This window comes from Balaenoptera musculus, chromosome 15, assembly GCF_009873245.2.
Source record: "Balaenoptera musculus isolate JJ_BM4_2016_0621 chromosome 15, mBalMus1.pri.v3, whole genome shotgun sequence".
Taxonomy (NCBI): domain Eukaryota; kingdom Metazoa; phylum Chordata; class Mammalia; order Artiodactyla; family Balaenopteridae; genus Balaenoptera; species Balaenoptera musculus.
This window is the reverse complement of record NC_045799.1, coordinates 19,689,412-19,712,581: the sequence shown is the minus strand read 5'-3', so window position 1 is coordinate 19,712,581 and position 23,170 is coordinate 19,689,412. Positions and strand designations below refer to the sequence as shown.

General features: G+C 40.3%; 1 long non-coding RNA gene across 2 annotated transcripts in view; it reads right to left on the bottom strand.

Moving 5' to 3' along the window:
* Window positions 1-22,244, bottom strand: part of LOC118881524 — a 72,806-nt gene extending 50,562 nt beyond the window's left edge. For both annotated transcript variants that reach the window (XR_005016557.1, XR_005016556.1), the window contains exon 1: window positions 22,054-22,244. This is a non-coding gene — a long non-coding RNA (uncharacterized LOC118881524). The remainder of the gene's footprint in view (window positions 1-22,053) is intronic.
* Window positions 22,245-23,170: the final 926 nt, after the last annotated feature.

Sequence of the window (23,170 nt, the reverse complement as noted above, 5' to 3'; positions counted from 1 at the left end):
AATTTCCCATATCCATGTGGACAACTGGGACCTCTCTGTCCGTCAATGGTCAACTTTCCAGCTGGGCAAGTTCCCTCCATCCTCTTCCAGATGCCTCATACTTCTGAGGTCCCAGCATGCCTGTCAGCCTATCCTGGCCAAGTTATGACACATTCACACTGCTCTGAAAAAGGTACCAATATAGCTTCTGGAGACTTGATTATTTATGGAGCTGCAGTCTACTTGGAATGCATACAGAGAAAAATGACAAAGGAACATGAGTTATGACGAGTTATATTTAGTTCTCTTTTGCCATTTACTAGTTATATGTCTCTTGAAAAATTGACCTCACTAAGCCTCGGTTTTGTCATTTGTAAACTGGGGATTCCTTGCCTACTTCATAGCTCTTGAAGGATTCAATAAAAATAAATTAACTGAAGTATCTGACACATAGTAAGTGTTCCAATGAATGTTTGTTGATTATGAAACTTCAGTCCCCTCTTTGGTTTATGCCAGGAGTCAGCAATCTATAGCCTATGGGTCAAGTCTGGCCCATGGCTTGTTTTTATAAATAAAGCTTTATTGGAATAGAACTACAATGTTAATTTACATATTGTCTATTGAAGGCTTTTGTGCTACAAAAGCAGAGTGCAATAGTAGCCACAAAGACCACATGCCCACAAAGCCTAAAATATTTATTATCTGGTCCTTTATACAACAGATGTATAAACCCCTGGTTTATATCATCCTGGGACACTCTAGTATTATGGGGTAAGCACAGGCTCTGGAGTAAGGCGGCCTGGGTTTAAATGCTGGTTTTATCACTTACTAGCTTTGGAACTCTGAGCAAGTTATTTAACTTATCTGGATCTTAGTTTCCACATCTGTAAAATGGAAACACTCATTTATCACATTTGGTGGAGGCAAGGATTAAATAAGCCAATCTAATACAGTGAATAGCACACTGCCAGGCAAACGGTTAGTGTTAATCAACATAACAGTTATTACTGTCGGTGATCTATAATACTACGTGTGCTGTCCAAGGAGTTTCTCCATCAACTGGGCCTATGAATAGTTTTCAGAATCAACCTAAAATCCAAGGATCCTACCTAACATGCTTATTTGGCATATGAACTTTTCTCAAGGTGGCCCATGTGCGGCCCAGGGCTCCAGGATCTGGTCCCACTCTTTCTAATTCTCCCCATGGCTGCTTGCCATCTTCTACTCCCTCCATAGCACCTGGTTGGTAATCTGGCCTGAAGATTCAGGCTTCCAGATGAGGCTTTCCTTGTGGTGCCCTTGGCAGGTGTGGGAATGAGTCTCTGCTAAGCCCAGGGCCTTTTGCTAGTGAGGATGCCCCTCCCTTCAGACTGGCTTGGTAACTGGGCAAATCACCAGCATGGACTGCACACCATTATTTGGCCTTGAAGTTGATCACACCAAGAAAGGAGGAGCATCCTCTAGAGGCCCCTGTGTCCATTTGAGGGTTTGTTGAGCAGAACTTACAGTTGAAGGTCAAGGGCTAATGTGACAGCTCAGATGGAGAGCAGAGCTGGGACAAGGTAAGAACAAGTACCTAATGCCCTAGTTGAGACCACCTTCTGGGAACTGGAAACTTTGGTGTCAGGTACCCAAAAGTTAAAACACAAGAGCTCCTGTTAAACAAACAGAGCCAGGCAGATGAGTGTCAATAGCGCCCAAAAGATTAAGAGCAATAGTTGGGTTAGGGTTAGGGTTAGAATCAGAACTACTTCTCAAGAGAAAATACAGAGCTGTCCAAAGAGAACAAGAAAAAGAGGAAATGTGTGTGTGTGTTTGTGCACGCACACGTATGTGTATGCACATTCATGCATGAAAATCCATTCTCTGCAGCCATTAAGAAACAAGATTGTGGAATTATTCTTTAAGGTTTACCAGCTTAAACCCTAGAGCTGCTCTTGATTCTTCCCACTTCTGTCTTCTATACCAGTCAGTTAATAAGCAACATGTAAATGTGGAGAGAGGAACCAAGATGGCGGAGTAGAAGGATGTGCTCTCACTCTCTCTTGTGAGAACACCAGAATCACAACTAGTTGCTGGACAATCATTGACAGGAAGACACTGGAACTCACCAAAAAAGATACCACGTCCAAAGACAAAGGAGAAGCCACAATGAGATGGTAGGAGGGGCACAATCACAGTAAAATCAAATCCAGTAAGTGTTGGGTGGGTTACTCACAGACTGGAGAACACTTATACCACAGAAGTCCACCCACTGGAGTGAAGGTTCTGAGCCCCATGTCAGGCTTCCCAACCTGGGGGTCCGGCAACAAGAGGAGGAATTCCTAGAGAATCAGACTTTGAAGCCTAGTGGGAATTGATTTCAGGACTTTGACAGGACTGGGGGAAACAGAGACTCCACTCTTGGAGGGCACACACAAAGTAGTGTGCACATCAGGACCCAGGGGAAGGAGCAGTGACCCCAGGGGAGACTGAACCAGACCTACCTGCTAGTGTTGGAGGGTCTCCTGCAGAGGTGGAGGGGGGGTTGTGGCTCACCGTGGGGACAAGGACACTGACAGCAGAAGTTCTGGGAAGTACTCCTTGGCATGAGTCCTCCCAGAGTCTGTCATTAGCCCCACCAAAGAGCTCAGGTAGGCTCCAGTGTTGGATCGCCTCAGGTCAAACAACCAGCAGGGAGGGAACCCAGCCCCACCCATTTGTAGTCAAGCAGATTAAAGTTTTACTGAGCTTTGCCCATAGAGCAACAGTCAGCTCTACCCACCACCAGTCCCTCCCATCAGGAAACTTACACAAGCCCCTTAGATAGCCTCATCCACCAGAGGGCAGATAGCAGAAGCAAGAAGAACTACAGTCCTGCAGCCTGTGGAACAAAAACCACATTCACAGAAAGATAGACAAGATGAAAAGGCAGAGGGCTATGTACCAGATGAAGGAATAAGATAAAACCCCAGAAAAACAACTAAACGAAGTGGAGATAGGCAACCTTCCAGAAAAAGAATTCAGAATAATGATAGTGAAGATGATCCAGGACCTTGGAAAAAGAATAGAGGCAAAGATCGAGAAGATGCAAGAAATATTTAACAAAGGCCTAGAAGAATTAAAGAACAAACAAACAGAGATGAACAATACAATAACTGAAATGAAAACTACACTAGAAGGAATCAATAGCAGAATAACTGAGGCAGAAGAACGGATAAGTGACCTGGAAGACAGAATGGTGGAATTCACTGCCATGGCACAGAATAAAGAAAAAAGAATGAAAAGAAATGAAGACAGCCTAAGAGACCTCTGGGACAACATTCACATTATAGGGGTCCCAGAAGGAGAAGAGAGAGAGAAAGGACCAGAGAAAATATTGGAAGAGATTATAGTCGAAAACTTCCCTAACATGGGAAAGGAAATAGCCACCCAAGTCCAGGAAATGCAGCGAGTCCCATACAGGATAAACCCAAGGAGAAACACACTGAGACACATAGTAATCAAATTGGCAAAAATTAAAGACAAAGAAAAATTATGGAAAGCAGCAAGGGAAAAACGACAAATAACGTGCAAGGGAACTCCCATAAGGTTAACAGCTGATTTCTCAGCAGAAACTCTACAAGCCAGAAGGGGGTGGCATGATATACTTAAAGTGATGAAAGGGAAGAACCTACAACCAAGATTACTCTACCTGACAAGGATCTCATTCAGATTCGATGGAGAAATCAAAAGCTTTACAGACAAGCAAAAGCTAAGAGAATTCAGCACCACCAAACCAGCTCTACAACAAATGCTAAAGGAACTTCTCTAAGTGGGAAACACAAGAGAAGAAAAGGACCTACAAAAGCAAAACCAAAACAATTAAGAAAATGGTCATAGGAACATACATATCGATAATTACCTTAAACGTGAATGGATTAAGTGCTCCAACCGAAAGACACAGGCTTATTGAATGGATACAAAAACAAGACCCATATATATGCTGTCTAAAAGAGACCCACTTCCGACCTAGGGACACATACAGACTGAAAGTGAGGGGATGGGAAAAGATATTCCATGCAAATGGAAATCAGAAGAAAGCTGGAGTAGCAATACTCCTATCAGATAAAATAGACTTTAAAATAAAGAATGTTACAAGAGACAAGGAAGGACACTACATAATGATCAAGGGATCAATCCAAGAAGAAGATATAACAATTATAAATATATATGCACCCAACATAGGAGCACGTCAATATATAAGGCAACTGCTAACAGCTATAAAAGAGGAAATCGACAGTAACACAATAACAGTGGGGGACTTTAACACCTCACTTACACCAATGGACAGATCATCCAAAATAAAAATAAATAAGGAAACAGAAGCTTTAAATGACACAATAGGGCGGATAGATTTAATTGATATTTATAGGACATTCCAATCAAAACAGCAGATTACACTTTCTTCTCAAGTGTGCATGGAACATTCTCCAGGATAGATCACATCTTGGGTCACAAATCAAGCCTCAGTAAATTTCAGAAAATTGAAATCATATCAAGCATCTTTTCTGACCACAATGCTAGGAGATTAGAAATGAACTACAGGGAAAAAAACATAAAAAAACACAAACACATGAAGGCTAAACAATACATTACTAAATAACCAAGAGATCACTGAAGAAAACAAAGACGGAATCAAAAAATACCTAGAGACAAATGACAATGAAAGCACGACGATCCAAAACCTATGGGATGCAGCAAAAGCCATTCTAAGAGGGAAGTTTATAGCTATACAAGCCTACCTCAAGAACAAGAAAAATCTCAAATAAACAATCTAACCTTACACCTAAAGGAACTAGAGAAAGAAGAACAAACAAAACCCAAAGTTAGCAGAAGGAAAGAAACCATAAAGATCAGAGCAGAAATAAATGAAATAGAAACAAAGAAAACAATAGCAAAGATCAGTAAAACTAAAAGCTGGTTCTTTGAGAAGATAAACAGAATTGATAAACCATTAACCAGACTCATCAAGAAAAAGAGGGAGAGGACTCAATTCAATAAAATTAGAAATGAAAAAGGTGAAGTTACAACAGACACCGCAGAAATACAAAGCATCCTAAGAGACTACTACAAGCAACTCTATTCCATCAAAATGGGCAATCTTGAAGAAATGGACAAATTCTTAGAAAGGTATAACCTTCCAAGACTGAACCAGGAAGAAATAGGAAATATGAACAGACCAATCACAAGTAAGGAAATTGAAACGGTGATTAAAAATCTTCCAACAAACAAAAGTCCAGGACCAGATGGCTTCAGAGGTGAATTCTACCAAACATTTAGAGAAGAGCTAACACCCATCTTTCTCAAACTCTTCCAAAAAATTGCAGAGGAAGGAACACTCCCAAACTCATTCTATGAGGCCACCATCACACTGATACCAAAACCAGACAAAGATACTACAAAAATAGCAAATTACAGACAAATATCACTGATGAATATAGATGCAAAAATCCTCAACAAAATACTAGCAAACAGAATGCAACAATACATTAAAAGGATCATACACCATGATCAAGTGGGATTTATCCCAGGGTTGCAAGGATGCTTCAATATACGCAAATCAATCAATGTGATAAACCATATTAACAAATTGAAGAATAAAAAACATATGATCATCTCAATAGATAAAAAAAAGCTTTTGTCAAAATTCAACACGCATTTATGATAAAAACTCTCCATAAAGTGGGCATAGAGGGAACCTACCTCAACATAATAAAGGCCATATACGACAAACCCACAGCAAACATCATTCTCAATGGTGAAAAACTGAAAGCATTTCCTCTAAGATCAGGAACGAGACAAGGATGTCCACTCTCACCACTATTATTCAACATAGTTTTGGAAGTCCTAGCCATGGCAATCAGAGACGAAAAAGAAATAAAATGAATACAAATGGGAAAAGAAGAAGTAAAACTGTCACTGTTTGCAGATGACATGACACTATACATAGAGAATCCTAAAAGTGCCACCAGAAAACTACTAGAGCTAATCAATGAATTTGGTAAAGTTGCAGGATACAAAATTAATGCATGAAATCTCTTGCATTCCTATACACTAATGATGAAAAATCTGAAAGAGAAATTAAGGAAACACTCCCATTTGCCATTGCAACAAAAAGAATAAAATACCTAGGTATAAACCTACCTAAGGAGACAAATGACCTGTATGCAGAAAACTATAAGACACTGATGAAAGAAATTAAAGATGATGCAAACAGATGGAGAGATATACCATGTTCTTGGGTTGGAAGAATCAACATTGTGAAAATGACTATACTTCTCAAAGCAATCTACAGATTCAATGCAACCCCTATCAAACTACCAATGGTATTTTTCCCAGAACTAGAACAAAAAATTTCACAATTTGTATGAAAACACAGAAGACCCCGAATAACCAAAACAATCTTGAGAAAGAAAAACGGAGCTGGAGGAATCAGGCTCCCTGACTTCAGACTATACTACAAAGCTACAGTCATCAGGACAATATGGTAGTGGCACAAAAACAGAAACATAGATCAATGGAACAAGATAGAAAGCCCAGAGGTAAACCCATGCACCTATGGTCAACTAATCTAAGACAAAGGAGGCAAGGATATACAATGGAGAAAAGACAGTCTCTTCAATAAGCGGTGCTGGGAAAACTGGACAGTACATGTAAAAGAATGAAATTAGAACATTCCCAAACACCATATACAAAAATAAACTCAAAATGGATTTGAGACCTAAATGTAAGACTGGACACTATAAAACTGTTAGAGGAAAACATAGGAAGAACACTCTTTGACATAAATCACAGCAAGATCTTTTTTGATCCACCTCCTAGAGTAATGGAAATTTAAAAAAAAATAAACAAATGAGACCTAATGAAACTTAAAAGCTTTTGTACAGCAAAGGAAAACATAAACAAGACGAAAAGACAACCCTCAGAATGGGAGAAAATATTTGCAAACGAATCAACGGACAAAGGATTTATCTCCAAAATATATAAACATCTCATGCAGCTCAATATTAAAGAAACAAACAACCCAATCCAAAAATGGGCAGAAGACCTAAACAGACATTTCTCCAAAGAAGACATACAGATGGCCAAGAAGCACATGTAAAGCTGCTCAACATCACTAATTATTAGAGAAATGCAAATCAAAACTACAATGAGGTATCACCTCACACCAGTTAGAATGGCCATCATCAGAAAATCTACAAACAACAAATGCTGGAGAGGGTGTGGAGAAAAGGGAACCCTCTTGCACTGTTGGTGGGAATGTAAATAGATACAGCCACTATGGAGAACAGTATGGAGGTTCCTTAAAAAAGTAAAAATAGAATTACCATATGATCCAGCAATCCCACTACTGGGCATATACCCAGAGAAAACCATAATTCAAAAAACACATGCACCTCAATGTTCATTGCAGCACTATTTACAATAGCCAGGTCATGGAAGCAACCTAAATGCCCATCGACAGACAAATGGATAAAGAAGATGTGGTACATATGTACAATGGAATATTACTCAGCCATAAAAAGGAACGAAATTGAGTCATTTGTTGAGACGTGGATGGATCTAGAGACTGTCATACAGAGTGAAGTAAGTCAGAAAGAGAAAAACAAATATCGTATATTAGCGCATGTATGTGGAACCTAGAAAAATGGTACAGATGAACCGGTTTGCAGGGCAGAAGTTGAGACACAGATGTAGAGAACAAATGTATGGACACCAAGGGGGAAAAGTGACAGGGAGGTGGGGATGGTGGTGTGGTGAATTGGGCGATTGGGATTGACATGTATACACTGATGTGTATAAAATTGATGACTAGTAAGAACCTGCTGTATAATAAAATAAATAAAATTAAATTAAAAAAAATTTTTTTTTAAAAAGAAATATTTATCATGCCTGAAATGTTTATTCTTGAAGTGAAAATCACTCCAGGTTACAATTTTTCCCCTTCTCAAATATACTGCTATTTCTCTAAATAAAAAAAAAAAAACAACAACATGTAAATATAATGTTAGCACAGTATTTTAAGACAAGATTTGGATTTAGTTTATCATAATTTAGGATTTTCTAAGACTTTAAAATCTCCTACATAAATTCTGTGAGCTCAGAAAGTTATCATTGTTTCTACAAATTGTTTAAAATTGCAAGAACATAGAATCATGTTTAATTGTATGAACTTGTAATAATACGTGTCTTTTAAAAATGTTGATCCTGTGAATTCCTGTAATGCTGCAAATCGTATGTATGGTCATAATGTATTAGCTTAAATTGTAATTTCCATATGTTTAGTCAACTTTAGGCTAACATTAAGTTAATTAATATTAAGTTAATTAATCCGTAAGCTTTGGATTTGTGGGCAATTCTTAAGAAAGAAAAAGATGTAAATATTAGTTATTAAATATAGTTTTAATTGATCTTTATTTTATATATAAATGACTGTACCTTAACAAGATATGAAAATATCTTTAAGTGGTATAATGTATATGCTGATTTTTCTACCTTAAAAATTGGCAAAGTGACCTAAAATGTGTGTGGAAAAAATTAGCTGGACTGTTTCTGGTTCCTGTATTCTAGTTTTCTCTTACATCTGGAAAAACAAAAGCTGTTTACTTTAGTAAGGGAATGATTAATATAAATTGTTGAGATAGTACTAGGTATAATAATTTTGGAGAAATATAAGTAGGTAAAATTTAAAAAAAATAAAAGAAACAAGATTGTGCAAGACACCATGGGTACATTTGGTTCATCCACAATGCAAGTCTTCTAACATTTCTAAAATGACTGATTCCAATCTTCCTCCCTTTAAGATTAATAACCATATTCTTAAATCAATGTAATCTAACCAAATATTGTATTTCTCTATTTTGGAATAGCCTTTGTATAAAAGTCTAAGTTATAAATTCAATCACACAGATTTATATACCGCTTTTATTGACAAGATCACAGCCTCATGTTAGCAGGTGAGCCCTCAGATCTTCTGAGACTCACACTGCCCACATCAACAGGACATAGGTACACACTTTTGAGCAGCTATCAGATTCCTGGAGATGACTCCTCATGCGAATCCAGAGGAGTCTGATTAAGAGCCAAGCCACCTGTGGGGAGTGTAGCAGAAACTGCCACCACCTCACCCTAAATGGATAAAGATATTCATGCAGCAAATCGGGTGGTCCTGGCACATACCCCAGGTGTAGCAATATTAGGAGGCAACAGTCCTGTCCAAGGATCCACATAACTGTTGAGCTGGTTTTTCTGAACCAAGAAATTGTCTTTAGCACGTGAGGACACCTGCTTGAAAAATAAAACCCTCAGCCACAAATCCCGAGAACGATCTTGCCCCAGTATAAGATCGCTTTCTAACTTAAACAGCCAGCCTGGCCCTGGTGAACTCTTCAAACAGGTGATGAAGGCATTTGTTAAGGAAAAAAATCAAATCAATTTCTCCTACGACACATTCTTTCTCTGGCTTTATTACCACTCCATATGCAGAATTTAGGGCGGGGGCAAGTGAGTCCCATTGAAGGGCTTCCCTGGTTCCAAAACGCAGCTCTTAAGAAATCTGTGTTGACTTTCTGATTGACTGGGTTTCCCTTTGGGCAAAGAAGCCAGAGTCATTATTTATTCATTACCTGATGCTATTCCTATGAAGTGTTGTTTCAAACCCGTTCCTCCAATATTCTCTTTGCTAACAGGACTTAAATACATGTAAATATAATATGCCGGCAGATTTATTTTTCTGATGTTATCTAACCAAATTATCCATTCTGACTTAGAGAGAGATTAGATCTAGGCTTTCATTGGAGCCTGTCTGTCTGTCTGTCAGACTGGTAGCATGTTTGCATTGTACCAGCCAAACCCTTCGCAAAGCCTGCCATTCCCAGAGGCAGCGTTCAATGTGCTCAGGAACTTGATTGGGAGGCTCGGGGGGAGTGTGATAGAAGAGGGAATTACCCTTCCCAAGTTTAGCAGAATTTTTGACAAGACATCAGATTTCCCACGAACATGTGAGTCCTCAGAATTAGAAATGGGATGCTGAGTATCTCCTTGCACGGATACACACGTGCACCGTCCCTTTGCTGCTGCCTCCAGGAGAAGGGAAAAGACGCAAACAGGCTGCAGAGAGTGTCCATCTAAGGACCACAGTGCAAGGCTGGTCCTCGACTTCTCTCACACCTGCAGGCTCCACAAACACAGAGGCTGCAGAGAAGCGACGGGAGAACATACAACCTGGAAGCCAGGTTCTTCCCTGCCTCCTTCTTGAGGACGTTCAACCACCTGGCACTTTGGAGATGCTTCTCATTAGGGCTGAAGGAGAAGCTGAAGACAGGATTTAGATTGCTGAGCAGAGTATCAGAAATGTTCTTCCCCAAGGCAGCTTGGGCTGAGTCAGCTTTCAAGGCTCAGCAGGAGATACTTTGGGGAGATGCTGGGTGAGGCCACCCTTGAAAGCTTTGGAAGTTCTGTGAGGTCCACAGTGCCGGCCTGCCTGCAAAACATGCTCCCTGCCCTTCTTCCTCGTCTGTGGCTGAGGCAAATAAATCCCTCCAATGGCTGCCACGTTGGGGTGACTCCACTCATGAACGATCATGCTACACTGAGGAATGAAGTCACTGGGTAAACTCAGCCCCACAGCGAGTATGCCCCAGGTTTAAACATTTCCCAAGTGCCTATTGTGAGCTCAGAGCAGTGCCAGGTGACTTCAGATGGAATCACCTATTATTTCTTTATCTTGTTTGATCTTGCCTTCAGTCTCTCATACATGTGCCGCAGGGAAGTTTCGTCTTAGTTCCAGAGCTAGGACCTGGGGATATGGTGGTGGATGAAAACCAAGAGGGATAGCTCAAAATCCAATTAAAGAGACATGTATTCATCAGATCATCACATCCACAACTGTGATCTTCCAAAGTGAGTTACATGTTTGAAGGGAGAGGACCAGGGTCCTAGGCAAGTTCTGGGAAGCATAGCATCGTGGTTAAGATTGGAGACGTCAGAGCCAGTCGGCATGGGGACAGATGTCACTTCTGCCAATTTTGCTATAAGACCTTGGCCAAATTATTTGGTCTGTGCCTCATCTGTGAAATATGGCTAATAATAGCACCTGCATCAAGTAGTCTTTGTAAGATTAAGTGAGATCATATCTGTAAGACAGATGGAATGGTACAGAGGAAGGATGTAGCAAAGGAACACTCACTAAGGAGCCCTGAGAGGGGGAGACCATTATTCCCATCTAGCTGACGAGGAACGTGGAATCCATGGAGGTGATCTGACCACCCCCAATGCCACACACTCTGTGTCAGGGGCGGCTGAACGGGCTCCCCCCGAAATCCGGCCATCAGCTCCCTTTACCATGCTGCCCACGGGCTTGGCAAAGGGACAAGCCAAGGAGGCCCAGCCTCGGGCACGGCTCGCCATCACCTCCACAGAAGCCGCCTCCCTATCATAACACATCTCTGTTTAAGAAACATAAACCACCCTTTGGCAGCTTCTCAAGTACAAGTCAGAGTCAGAAAAGAGCTCCCTCCCCTCACTCCACTTTCCAACCTGGACCACAAGACTCAACCTTATGGGGAAACACATGGGAGCTTACCCAACAGGTTTCCCCAACAGAACGGGCAGGCCCTGAGGAGCCCAGGCTGGGAGGGCCCTTCTCCTGGTTGCCAGTGCCCCCTCTGACCCAGTGCAGGCGGCCTCCTTCTCCTCCTGTCTGAACCTGCTGTCTGGGAGGGGCTGATGTCACTCATTCCTCCCACGTAGCTGCAGGGCAGCTCAGGCTCCCAGCAGCCATCACCCATCCCAGCCCTGCACAGGCCATGCCTCCTCCCTGCTGGCATCTGTCCAGCCGTGGCTGAGAGCCCAGCTTGGGAAAGGGATGGCCTGGCCCACTGGTGAGTGTCCTGGCCGTATAACCCGGCCCAAGCTTGACAAATAATATCTGTGCTTGTCTAGCCTGGCAGTGAGAGCCGGGCCAAAGGGCCAAGTTCCAAAGCTGGGTCTTCAAAGGACAGAGGAGACTCTGGAAAGTAGATGACCACAGGCCACAAATCTCTACGGAGTTATTCTAAGAAGAAATCACACCCAGTTCCCAAACTGTGAGTGTAAATGTCTGCTCAGAAAACCATTAGCTGTGCCTACCCTTCCATTTCTAATTAGCAGCCTCCTTGCACCCCTGGACTATACTGAGGCCAGATCATGTTCGCATTCTCTTAAGATGAAAACTAAGGCCATACCAAGAAATGCCCAAGGGCTCCTAAGGACAGCAAAGGTGGTGAGGAAGCAGGTGCTGGGCTCAGAACTGTCAGAACAAGTCAGAGGGCAATCAGATTTAGCACAAGAAAAAAAATAATATAAGAACAATAATAACAGCTGACATTTTATGCTAAACATTTTACCCCCTTGGCTCACTGAAACCTTAGAACCACTCAGGACAGTTGATCTTGATATTTTCCACTTTACAGATGAGGAAGCCTGAGTCTGATAGAGAATTGACTTCCCCAAGGCCTTTCAAATGAAAACAGCAGCCCTCAGGCAAACCTGACATGCTGAACTCCAGGGCAGACCCGCAATGAATAGTGGGGGCAGTGAGTATCTACTCCTTACCCTACTCCTCTACCCTACTCCTTACGGACTGTAGGGTCATGGTTCTACAAACAACAGGAACTAACCTCTTTGCTTCTGTTACCCTCACCTAGATCTCTAAAGATCCAATGCCAGACATGTAAATTTGACACATCTTCCTTGGGTGTTTGAAACTGACCAAATATTGGTCATTGGCCAGGTAACAGGCAACATGGGAGTACTGGAGTCAGACGTGGGGATATTTCCCAGCCATGCCGCAGATGGGCCTTGGGAATGTTCAGAAACTTCTCTAAGCTGTAAGCTTCATATCTATAAACCAGGGGTAGTTCTTATTACATTGGTGGGCAGGGCAGGGGTGGGCACAAGGCAGAGTATACATCTGAAATGCAATAGTCAGGTAGATTGCAAACTCTATGAAGGCAGGAAGCAACTATACCTTGTTCCTGCTGTATTCATAGCATCTAGTCCTCCACCTGATACACACTTTGCTCAATAAATTTCTGTTGAAGGATACACATACAAGGATGTACAAATAAACATGTTGAGGGTTACGTGTACAGCCAGCAGGAAACAGTGCATACGACCAGGGATGGGGCACAGCTAAACAAGCTGTGCATGAAATAGACTGCTGTGCATGAAATAGACTGCTAGGTCTATCTAGGAAACAGTGCATATGACCATGGATGGGGCACAGCTAAACAAGCTGTGCATGAAATAGACTGCTGTGCATGAAATAGACTGCTAGGTCTATCTAGGAAACAGTGCATATGACCATGGATGGGGCACAGCTAAACAAATGTGAGGACTTGCATGAAATAGACTGCTAGGTAGTCATTAAAAAGAGGGAGGCAGCTCTATATGTAATCATGTAGAAAGGTAAGCAGAGTATACAAATAGGCGGATTGCGGAACAATATGCATTTATGGTCACATTCTTGAAAATCCACTTGAGATTAAAATTTCAACAAGGATATGACACAGATGAACTTATCTACAAAACGGAAACAGACTCACAGACACAGAGAACAGACTTGTGGTTGCCAAGGGGGAGGAGGAGGGAGGAGGGATGGAGGGGGAGTTTGGGATTAACAGATGCAAACTATTATACATAGAATGGATAAACATCAAGGTCCTACTGTATAGCACAGGGAACTATATTTCATAGCCTGAGATAAACCATAATGGAAAAGCATATTCAAAAGAATGTATATAGGGAATTCCCTGGTGGTCCAGTGGTTAGGACTCCGTGCTTTCACTGCTGAGGGCACAAGTTCAACCCCTGGTTGGGGAACTAAGATCTCACAAGCTGCATGCCACAGCCAAAAAAAAAAAAAAAAGGAATGTATATATATGTATATATGTATAACTGAATCACTTTGCTGTATAGCAGAAATTAACACAACATTGTAAATCAACTATACTTCAATAAAATAAACAATAATAAGAATAAAATTTCAACAAGGAAGGGCAAGTGGAGAAGGAAATGTGGTTGCTAGTGTAGGAATATTTTCACTTTTTACCCTGTGCATTTTGCATTGCTTGATTTGTTCTGACAAGGAGCCTGAGACACTTTCCTTATGTAAAAGTGCAATAAAAATTATTCTTACATCTTAAATAAGTGAATAGAAGACCAAATAAACATTTTAAGTGCCATGCATAAAGTAGGTCCCATAAATGTTCATCCCCTTTCCTCCCGTGCCCCTAAAGAATATTTATCCCACCCCTGCATCTCTGTGACTGGAATGAGACATGCAAAGATTTGCAAAGTCCTGCTAAAGTTGGTTTTGTCCCTTAGTGTGTGCGGCCCTGCAAAACCTGACAGCACCCAGCCTTCCACAGTTTTCTGGCTTGGTCTTAAAAGGGCACATGCGTTGAAAGCACAGCCACTGGTTTGTCCCAAAGCAGAAACAGAAACTTGGATGCTATGGCCAAAGGTGAAGTCAAAGGTTTGGGTGGGCTCCTGGGGCATTTGTCTTAGAATTCTCTGAGGTTTTGGCCTGGCCTTGGTGCAAAGGAATATTCATTATTCCAAAACTCCTTACCAAAAAGGTATAACTCCAATTTGAGAAGTTGAAGGTCAAAGAGACAAGAAAAGAAGGGTAAAGTAGCAATGCAGGGGTGATTTCCTAAGTCACAGGTCAGAAGGCTAAGCTAACAGTCCCTCAGAAGGGCAGGGTTCCCCTACAACTAACATGGCCTCCTCCATTGACTACATTTGTGTATCTAATTAACAGACACTTGCACGACTTCCTTTGTCTTTGCTATCTAGACCAAACCATCTCCAAGCAGCCCCTGAATTTGGTAGAGGGGGGCATAGGGAACAGGAATATAGGAGACAAACATTGAGGAGGTACCCAATATGTTTCTGGAACTGCACTAGCTATTTAGTGTAGAAGATCTCTTAAAACGTCAAAACATCCTGTGAGGTAGGTTAGATTACCCCCATTTACAGACGACTCAGAAAGGTTAAATGCATGTTACACAGGATGTAATGGTAAGACCAGGAAGGAAATTTGGGTTTGTCTTTCTCCAAAGCCCATCCCCACCCAACACAACACACCCAACATGACCCACATACACACACAAACACACACACACACACACACACACCCCTCTTCTCCTCACTAACTACTTACCCAACCAGAACAGGTTATAATGGGTGATGTTTTACTCCCAATGTTTTATACCCTCTGAGAAAAACAAAAAAACAAACAAAAAAAACAATTGTCAGGGAAGAAATGTCACACTGTCATTCATCATGTTCCATACGAAAGTCTTAGAAAATAGCTTTCATATTGTTTTTGGACTCACTTAGATGTTCATAATCCTAATCTCCTTATACCAATAGTCAGGTGATCAGGTGATGTCTGACATTCTGTACAGGGTGCTGAGCCAGGCATTGACAGGGGAGCAAGTCCCTAATCTCTGTTCCTCCCCCAAAGCTGACAGCCTGGTAGGCGACTGTGGCAAAATTACAGCAGCAACCATCCTTCCTTTTGCTTCTTCTTAGGTGCTGTCAGAGCTTAAAAGTTCCTAACAGAGCATCAGCTCAAAGACCTCAAACTACAAATGAAGAAACTACAGAGAGAAAGGAAGCCCTTTTTTAACATCACACAGCAAGTCAGTGGAAGATTCTGGAATAATTTGTCCTCCATGGCTCCCTGACTCTGCATAGCTGATGTCTGCAAGCTTATTGTGTGTGCATTTTAACAGCTTTTGTTGAAATATAATTTACATAACATTGAATTCACTTGTTTTAAGTGTACAGTTCAGTCACCTTTTGTATATTTACAAAGTAGTACAATTATTGCCATCTAATTTTAGAACTTTTCCATCACCCCAAAATAGAAAGCTTGAGCTGGTTTGCAGTCACTCCTCATTCCTACCCCAGCCCCAGACAATTACTAGTCTACTTTCTATCTGATTTGCCTTTTCTGGACATTTCATATATGTGGACTCATACAATATGTCTTATGTGTGTCTTCCTTCACTTAGCCTGACATTTTGAGGTTCATTCCCATTGCTGTATGTATTCATACGCCAGTCATTTTTATTAGCAAATAGTATTCCATTATATGAATGGCCACCTGTTATTATCTATTCACCAGTTAATGTATATTTGGGTTGTTTTCACTTTGGGCCTATTGTATTTTAACACACAGCCCAACCCCACATGACTGGTGATGGCTGTCACGTAGATTAAAGACCTTGCACTACATCTAGACTCAGTTGAAGGAGTGCCCTTAAAAATTAGTGATGTCTGCCCATGGTCAGGGAGCAGAAAATTGAGGCATGCACGCAAAGTATGATTACATCATTTCCAAAGGGGTGTCTTCTAGTTCTAAAAGGGATAGTCACATTTCTCCCATAAAAAGAGTTAAAAGAATGCAAAACGTTGTAACTAGGAAGAATCGCTTCATTTTTGGTGAAGAACATACCTTGTAGGGTACAGTTTATTATTAAACAATCAGTGGTTGGGACATCTTTAGCATATTTTTCCAGCAAGGCTATGGAGCCACTCTGTCATGACTTCTTCAGGCCAACTCCTTACCAGGCTCAGGATTGGCATCATTTATGTGGCCAAGGATTGGTGAACGCAGCCACAGTTATGGCCCCAAGTGGCTGATGAGTTAGCATTCCTGGTGATCATATCTACAGCCAAAATTTTTTTTGTTGTTGAGTAAAAGTCGGAAGGGTAGTTCTTTACTTTCCTCTTGGGAGTGGAAGAGTAGACTTAACTCCTTCAAAACTCAGTGGGCTTGTTGTTGTCTTTGTATTGTTGGCCATGAGAAAAGAGATGGGAATTTGAGTTGGACTGATGGAAGAATGTAGAAATTGTGGTTTATGTGAATATGCCCCAAGCAAAGAACCTGGTGTTACTTTAGGAGAATGTAAAGAAAACATCGTTGATGTCAGGGGGAAAATGGGAGGAAAAAGCAAAGTATTAGAGAAGGATGAAGAAGAAGAGAAGGCAGAAATTTATAACGAAGAGTAAAATAAATCATAAATGTTAAACTAGTGTTTTGTTAGCCAAACGCAGGCCACAACCATCTTTCTACTGTTTGAGACTGTTTTTCAAAAGGAAATGAATTAGTTCGAACACTTAAAAATCAGGAAACTTTGTATCACTTTCTGAATTTCCTATTTGTTAAAAAAAAAAAAAGAAAGGAAGGAAGGAAGAAAGAGAGAGAAAGGAAAGAAAGAAGGAAGGAAGGAGGGAGGGAGAGAGGGAGAGAGAAGGGGAAGAGAGGGAAGGGAGGAAGGAAGGAAGGAAGGAAGGAAGGAAGGAAAGGAAGGAAGGAAGGAAAGAAGGAAGGAAGGAAGGAGGGAAAGAGGGAAGGAAGGATGGAAGGAAGGAATGAAGGAAGGAAGGAAGGAAGGGAGGGAGGAAGGAAAGAAGTCTGGCAAACATTTGTTAGAGCAGAATAATGACTGCTCCCTGAGGATGGGGCATGTATGCTCCAGTTTGCCACAGTCCCCACCATACCCTATTGCTTATATTCAGCTGTTTCACAGGTTTGTGACACCCTTTGTACCTGCAACACCTTAGATAACTATGTTTATATTGGCTCAATCATCCCAGACATCCTGCTGGGCCCCTGTGTTATATCCAATCTTTCAGAGAATGAAATGAAATTCATAGAAATTAAACAACTTGCCCAAGTTCACCATCAGTAAGAGTCAAAGCTATTTCTTATCTCAACAGAGCTACTGCTTTTTCCAGTATATCATACCTTGACAAGCAGAGAAAAGAATTGATTAAACATAAAGCGAAGAATGGAGCAAAACTGAAGGAAAAAACTGGAGCAGAGGGAGAAGAGGGAGTTTTTAAAAGAACAATTTAATTAATTAATTGAAAACAAAGCTATAGCATGGACTTACCCAATGGGGGGCCAAACACAAGCCTGGATGGACACACACATTCCTTGCCCACTTCTCTAGAAACAAGTCCAGGCCTCCCAGACAGAAAATACTTCTTTTCTTGACTCATAAAGACAGCTCTGAAAAAGCATTTGGGAGTTGGCTTAGGAATAAAATAACTTGTTCGAATTAGCAAACATTTTCCAAATATTTCTTAAAGAAAGAGTTTCCTACGTATGATTCCCAAACCTCACTGAGTTAGCAAGTTCTCCAGGTGGCTCCAGAAATTCAGCTTAGGCCACGGTTACTATCTGGTGGTATAACCCATCTCTAAATTAGTCTCTGAGACAGACCCCCAGCACTGTCAGCTGTCAGAGTTTATTGGGGCAGCTTAAGACCCTGTTGCCCACTTATTGGCCTCTGCCAGAGAACCTGAGGTCTCCCCGAGGGTCACCACATGTACAGAAATAGAGGAGAACAGAGAAAACAAGCATTTCTTTTTGCAACTTTGAGATCTATTTCTGGGGTTGAACAGAAGCCATTAAAACATTCCCATGACTCTGTGCCAAGCCCCCAAATTACTAATGAGAGACATGCTGGCAAATAGCCCTTCAGTATCTTGTTAATGGTAATAATCCCGAGCCTTTCATTGAAAGATCTCAAAGCACAGGGCAAGACTTAATTGACTCCCCCCTCAACTCTGTCCCTGAAAAAGGTAATTATAATTCTATCCCTCAGACAGTTTACACAGGAGTTAAATGAGCCACGGAGGTTGAATGACTTATCCTTGTTTCTATTCTAAGTTGAAAGGAAAAGTCTAAATAATGTCATAAGTTGGGGTGAACTCAGCTGTACTAGTTGGAACCAGTAGGAGAGTTGAAGCAGACAAACTGAGAACCTGGGGAGGCTAACATGATTACAGATGCCTCTGACGAGTAGCCACAGGACAAGCACCACGTACAAAGGTGCTGACCTGAACTGAGTTTACCTATAGGATGTTATCCATAACTGCCCAGTCCAGGTTAGAAGGAGGGAGTCAGAACCAGAGTCCTGGAAGGGAGAGACCCTCAATATTGTGTGTACAGATTCCAAAGTGAGAGCCCTTGCTCAGTAGCTTAGAGAAAAATAAGAGTTTATCTCACTGGCAGAGTAGTGTGGCAAGAGCTAGAAGTGTACCTGGTCCCCAGATAGATGAGGGGTTCATCCTAGTGGAGGACCTGAATGCCAGGCATGGCATGCGAGACAGTTACCTGAATCTAGAACCTAAGCCACTATGGAAATAGTCATCACTGACCTCACAAACCTGTTTCTCCTCCTGTAAATCCCCATCTCAATAAATGGGACCTCTCCTCACTCACGTGCCACAACCAAGGTACAAGGATTCATCTTCTCCATCACCTTTTATATATGATCCCCACATTCTAATAACACAATATATCTTCCAAATCAGTATTCTTATCACCATTCCCACCTGCTTTGACTTATTTGAGACCCCATGATATCTCCCCTGGATTATTTTAACAACCTCCTAGCTGTTTCTGTTGCTTTTACACTTCTGTTTTACACTTTTACACTTCTGTTTCCCCAAGCCAAGCAACTCTTTATAATACTGTTCACAGAATATTCCTGAAACACAAATATAGTCATGGTACTTATAACCGCCTGCCCCTCCCCCCACCAGTTAAACCCTTCAACTTTCCTTCCACAGGGAGAAGTGCAAAACAGAACTGCCAACCTGGAATTCCATAGCAACAAAATTATATTTTAAAAATAAAGATGAAATAATGTTTCAGATAAATAAATTGCTGAAGCAATTTATCACCAGCAGAACTTCAGAACAATAAATGTTAAAAGTTCTTCAGATAAAAGGAAAATGCTAACAGATGAAAACTTGGATCTACACAATAAGAATGAAAAGCATTAGAAATGGTATACATCTGAGTAAATATAAAACTCTTTTTTCTCACTTTTAATTTCTTTAAAAGATATATATTTAAAGTAAAAATAATGTTATTTATAACATATGCATAAATAAAAAGTGAATGAAAACAAAAATGGGAGGGGATAAATGGAAGTATATGGTTGTAAGATTCTTACATTATTCATTAAATTATTTATGATATTATTTAAAGGTAAAATGAGATACATTAAATATGTGCATTGTATTCCCTAGAGCAGTTACTAAAAATAAAAATAAGGAATAGCTAATAAGCCAATAATGGAAATAGTATGGCACTGATAATTAACACCAAAGCAGGCAGAAAACAGAAAAAATAAAGAACAGATAGATAGGTTTAAAATTATTTAAAATTATTTTTTATCTCTTCTCTGCCAGAAGCAAAAAAAAAGGAGGAAAACTGTAGATTTAAAAATAAAAAACAAAGAAGAAAACTGTAGATTTAAACTTATCACACCAATAATTACATTAAAGTTCACTCACCTTGACACTCCAATGGAAGACAGATTGTGGGAGGGGGTAGAAAAACAATACCCAAGTGTATGACAATAGGACAACACCCACTTTAAATATAAAGTCATAGACAGGTAAGGGAATGAAAAATTATGTACCATGCAAACACTGGGCAATAAGCTAAAATGTCTGTATTTACATTATACAACATAGATTTCAGCATAAGCAATATTATCAGGGATAAAGTGGGACATTTCGTAATGAAAAACTGGTGAGTATATCCAGAAAACATAGCACTTTCTAAAATTATACGCAACTTTAAATCTTTAAGGAAAGTTTACCAAAATATGTGCAAGACCTCTAAACCTAAAACCACAGTGCAATGCTCAGAGATATTACAGAAGACCTAAATAAAATGAGAGATATGCCATGTTCATGGATTGGAACACTCAGTGTTGCTATGATAATTCTCCCAGAAATGATCTATAGATTCAGCACTATCTCAGTCAAAACCTCCAGAGACCATCTGTGTAGAAAATGACAAACTGTACACTAAAAATGGGTGAATTTTATGTTTTTAAGTCAGACTCCTATAATTATACACCAATCAAATAATTTTGATATTTTAAAAGATACAACAACAGCAATAAAAGTAAAACTCACCGGGAAGTTAAAAAAACCTCTGTGTGAAGGAAAGAACGAGGTCAGAAATAACATTGTGAATTTAAGCTTTTATCCAAGATAAACTAAACTTTAAAATGGAAATGGCGAATTACTTTAGGTTAGCAAGATTAAGTTCCCTGCCGAGTGGAAACAGAGGCTAAAGAGCTAAACTAGTTTCAGTAATAATGAAATTAATAAAGTTACATTTTTGCACGTCTGAGTATTCTGCCTATGAAAATTCATACCTTATCCCTTGTTAACAAGAAGAGATCTATGCCTCACACTTGAGGCATGAAGATCACTATGTTCTTGGAAGACCAGGTCCCCAGGAAGGTTACTTGTGTAGCAATGTGAAGAACTGGCACTTGGTGGCAGGATTAAATTCTAATATAGAATATCACAGTGTTTGAAAGGACGTAAAAAATTATTTGTGCCTCTGAACTACACAAAGTTTCTGGCAGAGAACATTTTAGCTTCTAGTAAAATAGGACTTCACTGCTTTGAATGGAAACCCATTCCATTATCAGCGTGCTTTCTTAAGATTCCCCCTCAACTTGTAGTGTTGAGAAATAAACATATAAATCAAAATTTGGTCTGTCCTAAGCCAAACACAGGGACTTTCACCTTCCTTAGTCTTGACACTACTTATAGTTGATTTTACCTGGATTTTATGAGCAGTTTTAGAAGTTGAGTTGCCATGTATGAAATTAGATATCTCTTGCACCAAGGTAGGTAAAACAGACGACACTAACATAAAAGCAGAAATGTGTATTTCTAGTCATGAATTCAAGGCATTCACTTTTATCTATTTTTCTTGACCGACACAGTCTTATTTCAGATGTGAATTCTGTTACACATCTTAGCAATACCTGATTGTTTTATTGAATACTTAATGATATTCACCTTGTACCTTTGAAAGAATACTAGCAGAAAAACATGAAAACATTACTTGAAAGCAAGAGGAACACTTTGAGGTGGCTAGAGAACAATACACAACCACACGATAAGTATTCTTAGGATGCTGACATAAGAAGGATTATGAGTTACCTGAGCAAATAGGCAAGGATTCCTGGAGGAAAAAACATCACAGGAGATTACTTCAGTAGCTGCTTCATCCAGAATTTGAGCAATGCTTTCTTATCTTGAATCTTCAGGATCAAAACACAGCTTCCAATCTAGCTCTACATCCATCTCAGAAGGAAGATGATAGGAAAGAGGTGATCTTTGGTAACACAATGAAGCTGCTTGACTTGGCACTGATGGAGCTACTTTCAAGATGTCTCACTCATATGGCTGGCAAGTTGATGATGACTGCTGGCTGGGAACTCAGCCCGGTCTCTGGGTCAGTGGGCATTGGTTTCTCTCCATGAGAACCTCTCCACAGACACTTGAGCTTCCTACCAATATGGTGGCTGGGTTCCAAGAGCTGGAATCCCTCAAAGAGCAAAGTGAATGGCATGGCATTCTTATAATCTAGCCTTAGAAGCCACATTGCGTCACTTCTACTGTACTCTGTGTGTTGAAGTAGTCACAGAGACCCACCCAGATTCAAGAGGAGCAGACATAGACACTACTTCTTGATAGGGTATAATTCTAATGTTCCAGAAAAGCCTGAGATATGAGAGATATAGTTGCAACCATCTTTGGAAGACATAAAATGCCACATGAAATAACTTTAAGGACTGTCTTCCACCTTTCCACCCCTCTATACCTACTATAGTGTGATTATTTTACACATAGAAAATAACTATGTATACATGAATATATGGAAAAAGTAAAATAGTGCCCCACCTAGATTTTTATTTTCTTTTTGTACTTTGTTGTTTTCTTACTACCCTCATTGGCTCATAATTGTTTATGGTTAAAAGTATTATAATCATTAATTCTCATCTTGGAAGGCATAAAACAAGTGATAGCAAGAACATAAGGATTGGACCTGCCAGTGGCAGATAGCTCTTTCTGACCAAATCCAGATATTACCTCTAAATTATTCTTAACACAGTTTTTTTCATTAAATCACCACCAGTAATTTATGGTTATCATGTGGGAAAAGTGTTTTTGCCATCTTGGATATAGTTTCTGTATCTGACCAAATCAGGATGTTAGAATCAGGAGAAAACGTGAACCTAGATGGTAGAGGTGGTAGGAACTCAAATGAATACAT